Source organism: Canis aureus, chromosome 28 (genome assembly GCF_053574225.1).
Source record: "Canis aureus isolate CA01 chromosome 28, VMU_Caureus_v.1.0, whole genome shotgun sequence".
Classification (NCBI taxonomy): domain Eukaryota; kingdom Metazoa; phylum Chordata; class Mammalia; order Carnivora; family Canidae; genus Canis; species Canis aureus.
In genome coordinates, this window is record NC_135638.1 from 17,430,894 (window position 1) to 17,437,500 (window position 6,607).

General features: G+C 33.5%; 1 long non-coding RNA gene across 1 annotated transcript in view; it reads left to right on the forward strand.

The window, feature by feature from the left end:
- The first annotated feature begins 4,037 nt into the window (after positions 1–4,037).
- The window catches only part of LOC144300476 (uncharacterized), a 4,354-nt gene continuing 1,784 nt past the window's right edge, over positions 4,038–6,607 (forward strand). The window contains exons 1-2 of the long non-coding RNA XR_013367151.1: positions 4,038–4,902; positions 5,744–5,854. This is a non-coding gene — a long non-coding RNA (uncharacterized LOC144300476). The remainder of the gene's footprint in view (positions 4,903–5,743; positions 5,855–6,607) is intronic.

Below are 6,607 nucleotides of genomic sequence, written 5' to 3' on the forward strand. Positions count from 1 at the left end.
AATCAGACATTATAGCAGTTAAAGAAAACTAACTAGGTATGTTGAGGGGCATCATATGACTATAGTGCAGTTTTGGATTTTGATTAAAAAGATGTGAAATTGGAATGCCCACGCCATGAAGGATTTGGAATGGGAATAAGATTTATACCTATCCATGTAATATTGTAATAGCACTTAAATAAAAACCACCATCAAGCAGATGACACAGGATTTATTCACTATCCCCTTACTTAGAGGAGGCTGTAAAAGAGTTATATTAAACAGCTATGGTATAATGAGAATACTGGACTTCATAAAACCTGGATATAAATCTGGATTTTGATATTTACAGGTCTTATGACCTTGGAAAAGTCATTAAATAAAGCTGTAATTTTATACTGATAGCTTATTGACTTATTGAAAAACTTAAACAAGATAATATATGCATAAAATTATTTGCAAAGCAATTTGGATGTGTTAAGTATTGCTGTTATAGTTGGTAGTGAATCCTAGTCAATCCTTGGATGATACTGAATATCAAACAATGACTACTGAACATCTGCAGGTGTGTTTTATGTTCTTTGAGCAGTGTTTTTTAATTTTTTAAAGAGATTTTATTTATTTATTTTAGAGAGAGATGCACACAGAGCATGAGCAAGGTGGGAAGGCAGAGGGAGAAGGAGAAAATCTCAAGCAGACTCCCTGCTGAGCAGGGAGCCCTACTTGGGGTTTGAGTTCAGGAGCCTGAGATCATGACTTGAGCAGAAACCAAGATTTGGACCCTTAGCTGACTGAGCCACCAAAGTGCTCATGAGCAGTGTTGGGTTTTTTTGTTTGTTTGTTTTAATTTATTTACTCATGACAGACAGAGAGAAAGAGAGGCAGAGACAAAGGCAGAGGGAGAGGGAGAGAAGCAGGCTCCATGCAAGGAGCCTGACATGGGACTTGATCCCGGGTCTCCAGGACCACACCCCGGGCCGAAGGTGGTGCCAAAGTGCTGGGCCACCGGGGCTGCCCATGAGCAGTGGTTTTTAAACCATGCCCCAGACCTCTAGAAACTCTAAGCTACTTTCAGAAAATCCTTGAAATTTCATCATAATATTTTTGTTATTTTCTTTTTTCATGTAGGTTGGAATTTGTACACAATGCTGGAGCCTTAGAAGTCCTGGTTTCTTAGCATGAATCAAGTAGCACCAAACTGTATTAGAGGTCATAATATTCTTCAAGGTTATACCCTTGAACCTTAAAAAAAAAAAGCCCTCATCTGTTATAAACTCCATGAGTCTATAACAACAAGGGAAATGACCTATAGGGTTTGTTGTTGATAAAATTTTAACTTTTGAGGAATTTTAGAATTTTGGAAAATTTCTATCTGCCATTATGAGCTAGAAAGATTTCCCATACTTACTGAAATTTCTAGTGGGATCATGATAGTAATAGTGAGTTGATTATTTTTTAATATCCTATAATGAAATGTGTCAATAATTGGAAGGTCTGCATAACCCAGTGAACCAATACTTTCCAACAGATTAACTAATGAGTAATAAGATTATACATCAGTCAAAAGTCTATTAAGAATGAAAGATAAATAATGGAATTTAGCATAAAAAGAATGGAAAGCTATTGATATGATTTTGAATTCCACATTGCAACTTTTAAGAAACTACTACTTGTTGATATTTGGTATATATTAAAGAAGAATATCCATGATTAGATGAAAAGTCTACTTAATGAGTTTGTCTCTTTCCCAATTACAGATTTGTGAAAGGCTGGATTTTCCTTAGATCCTCAACCCAAACAATATATTGCAAGATCGAATGTAAAAGAAGAAATGAGGAATTCAGTATCTTCTATTAAGGCACACAGTAAAGAGATTCATATAACAATACCACTTTCCTCACTCTTTTTAATTTTGGAAAAGATTATTATCTTAGTATAGTATATTATTCATGTTAACATTTAATTAGTCTACAGTTGTTATTTTTAATGAATTACTGAATAGCTTAGGAAAAAATTTGTTTTACTTTAATATGCTAAATATCAGTAACTATAATATACATAAACAAGTGCTATTGTCACCTTGATAATTTTTAATAGTGTAATTCTGAGACCAAAAAGTTTCAGAATGTCTGTCCTAAGCTGTCATTACTAGGGATGTTTGAACCACCATAGTATTGACTCCTCAAAGGCCTTTCATAGATGCATAAGAATGGACAAAATTCCTAACTACAAGTTTTCTGTGTCTTCTGGGGCAGAATTTCCCATTTCTTGTTATTTTGTTTGTAGACCCCATCTGCCTAGTTCATCTTCATAGTTATATTGCTTCCACAAAAATGCAGGATACAAATGGGACCTTAATAAATCTATGTTGGTTGGAAGCATAACTGAATGCATGTAGACATTCACACCAGGGGCATTCTGATCAATAAATATGAAAATCTCATAGCCACCAGAATGATGTGGGTAGTGTCAAATGAATGAATATGTCATGAACATGTAGCTCATGATTGCTGTGGATTTTGTTGTTTGAAAATGGAGGAAATAATGTCACCCTATGTCTACTTGATTAAAAGCTTCATGAAAGGGGATTTTAAAAGCAAAAATGGGTGCTTTTAAAGCATCAAGAGCAGTAAGAAGAATAGAAGACTAAGAGACAGTATGAAATAATATTCAAAACAGTAAATAGTTTAGTGAGAGAGGAAGACAAACTCATTTACAGAGAAGACTAAGGAATGAAAAGCACAGCTCCTAGTTGAAAATGTAAAACTGAGTCAGCTGAGAAATGATTACCTGTACAGACAGACAAGAGAAAAGTCTATGGAATCTTGTGAATTTGGAAGCAGTGAAGTTGGTTTCATGGTACTTTGAAATCTAGGGCACACACTTCTGAAATGAGAGCTCATTCACCTAGCCCACTATCTTAAGCAGCTTAATCAAAACTTAAAAAAAATTAAGAAACTTTTTTTTTCTGAGAAGCAATTTTGAAGTGGGTCTTGAAATAGAGGCTTGCCTACTGATGTCAGATTATCCAACAGGTGAAAGAGAAGCCATTTCGTGATTATTTTATCAAACTGGCTTTAAGTGAGCTTATTTTTAGGGAATAGAAGGGGAGAAATATTTCACTTTATACTTGAGGTATTTGAGAAAAAATGACTGTAATTCCACTTTGAAAAAGGAATTTCTATTTATTTCCTTATGGTTAGCTAGATGAGTGTTATTATGCTTAACAATTTTTAACATAGTCCAAAACAGAGTATTATAAAACAGACTATTTGATGTATTGTTCAGAATTTTTTATGTTAACATTTGGTAAGAAAGCAGATAGTATTTGTGTAAAATCTCACCCCAATTTATTGGTAAGGAATTATCATATTCAAGGGAACTTTAGAGGCATATAATTAAATGTACATTAATTTAATTCACTTATGTCATTTTTTCATCACAAACTATCATGATTTTGTATTATTTCATGTATTATTATTTCATGATTTTAAAAAATCCCCCAAATAATCTCAAAACCGCTGAAATATTAACAAGCCTTTCTCTCCACTCTTGAAATGCCCTCCACTATGATAATCTATAAAAAGAGTTGACTAAACATCTAAATGTAAAAATCAAACCCTGGTTTTCACTTAAGTATAGAGACCATCAAGTGATTTCATACCATATTTCACTGATCTATATATTTGATTTGCTTTCTATCTTATCTCTTAATTTAATGATGTCCTTATACATCCTTCATCCATTCTTACTATTGAAACATATTTTGTTGTGTATATGCACACAAATATTTGTGCCATATATGTGTACGCACATTTTCTATTTTTTTTGCACATTTTATATTTTTGATGGAGTTTGTGGTTATAACTGTTAATAGTGCCCTAAGCAGCAGTGATGTATACACTTTAAGACCAGAGATAAAAGCAATCTTACATATATCTATACATATCCAAATGTAGATTCAAATATTTCCTCTCAAATATAAGGAGATAAATCTATATCTATGTCTGTATCTATTGTTCTACAAATTTGTCCTTTGCTAGAAGATGATGAAGAAAATGTAATCAAGATTGTGCTTTTGGTAGTTTCCCTTTTAGGCAGAGGTGAAAACCTCGAACTAACTTTAAAGGTCAAGTCATAAACACACCTGTGCTCTAAGGTGTGCCCTAAGTCTCTCAATTCTGTGTGCCTCATGAATATGGCAAAGCCCTCAGCCATTCTACTAAAAGAGACCAATGAAACATGCTGATTTTAGATTCAGTGAAGCCCAGTTTCTCAGGATAACGCACACACAGCTCTGTCACTCTAATCTATACAGGACTCTAATCTATACAGGACAAGAACTAGCCTGCAGTCGGAAGCCCAGCCTGTCCTTTGGGCATTGTGTCTGTAGCTAACAACCTTGCTAGTTAATATAACAGTAGCTTATATAAGTTATGGTGGGAAAAACCCTATGGTAATGTGCATTTTTACCAGTTAGTAAGAAATCCTCTCATAGAAACAGAACGTAATTAATTTGACACGAGCACATGTCATTTTGCTATTTTCCTATGGTAAGGGGAAAAAAAAAGATTTTACAACTCTGCTTGCTCCCTTCTCAAACTTGGATAAGCTACTTCAATTTAAATAAGTATTTCAATTTGTTTTTGGTATTATTTTTGATTTTCCGATTTCAAATATACATCCAGTTGTATTCCTACACAGAAAGAAGAGACCTTGTCTAATAAATGTGAGCCTTGTCTAAGAAACACCAAGAAAACAGGCAAGAAATAGTATGTACTTTTCTGTATGGATGTTAAAACAATATCACTAATATAATTTTGGAAAGAACTCTCACTCCTGCTGTTTGGAAAGCAAATGAGCTAATGCTATAATTTCTCTTCTTGATAAGATTCATCAGCGGTTGATTCCCAAAACTGCATGGTAAGTACATGCACAAACGTAATCAACCAAATCATTAGCATTTGTTAAAGAAGACAGTTTCAAACTGATGGGCAGCACTAAAGAAAGATATAAATCTCTTCCTTTCTAAATCCTATTTGAACGTATACATAAACTGTGTTTTGCAGTACAATTAAATATATTTTTACTCTTTCTATGAAAGAGACATCAATATATATCCCGCCCCCAATACACAATGGTAAAAATACCGTTTTGGAGCCTACTGAACTGAGTTTCAGATTTATATGAAATAGCAAGTTGCTTTAAAAAAAAAAAAGGCATTGATGTCTTAGCTTGACATTGTTTTAAAGTAATAGATCAATCTCTAATGTTCACTTGCATTTTGTTATAAAGTCAGTGGTTATGGTTTATCATAAGGTGGTATCCTTAAGGCCCCTCAAGAAAGAATTCTATTTAAATGTTATTTATCCTTGATTGCCTTGGATCAAGGCAACTTTGTGATAGTTACCATGCTCTCATCTTTTTCATATTAACGAATAAATATCCAAGTTAAATTTTGCCCCTTAGTGGTATATTCTTGTTTTTCAGTAGAGTTGTGCTTTGTATTAAATTATCTAATAGTTTATTTCTCTTAAAAAGATGAGATCATGAAATGCAAACATGTAATGCTCAAAAAGTCATGATTCACAATTTGCTTTTTGGATTCTAAAACCCAGATACTATTAAGAATATCTAATACCTACTTTAAAATAGGCTATGCTATAGCATATAAATATAAATCATACTAATATACATGGTTTTGGCAAGGTTCTTATAAATATTTTTACAAGTTTATGAAAACTTATGAAATATTATCTTTCAGTCTAAATATTTACTGGTGCACCTTTTCCAAGAAAAGTCCAGCATCTTTCATGAAACATTCTCTCGTTTCACCACGCACAATTAAAGCTTACCTCCACACCTCCACTTAAAGGTAAGGGTTAAGTCATTTACTTAGAGTAGTTATTAAAATCTCACCATTCTTTATGAAATACCACAAAGGAATGTCTTTCTAGTAGAGCTAGTCCACATTTCATCATTTACACTATTTAAATAAAAAAAAAATAGATTTTAAAAGGAAAGACATTTTTAAGATGTCTGTCGTATGTTCATTATAAGGCTGCTCTTCTAATACGTTTTATGGCTTCCTACTAGTGAAGGGTCCTTAAGAGAAAAAAAAAAAAAATGGCAAGAAGTGAGAGTTTGTTAGTAGGTCATAGGTTTGGGCTCTGTTTACAAGATTCTGAAACAATGGGATAATGCATGAAAAATTAAGTCATGCACAAATGTTTCCAATTACTTGTTTGGCATTGCAGAGATTGGACCAAACATGGAATTTAAAGTACACTTTTCACCTCATTTTTGACAGTATTGTAGATTTGACCTTAGGGGTCATATTTCTGAACTATGCAGGAGTAACTATGACTGTTCTTACTTTACCACTTCAGAATCGAGCCAAGCTAAGGACTGAGTCAGTCAATCCATGGTGACTTATTAAAATAAAGCATGTTAAGTATTTGGGGAATGGGCATGAGTAGACCAGTGATGATGACACCAAATGGCAGCGTCTCACAAGGACACGGCTACCTTGGTCCTCTTACATAACCTTTAGGAATCTTTAAAAATGAGTGTGAACTTGCATGAGATTGACATGTTTCTGAATGTGCCAGAAAAATCAAACCGTAGT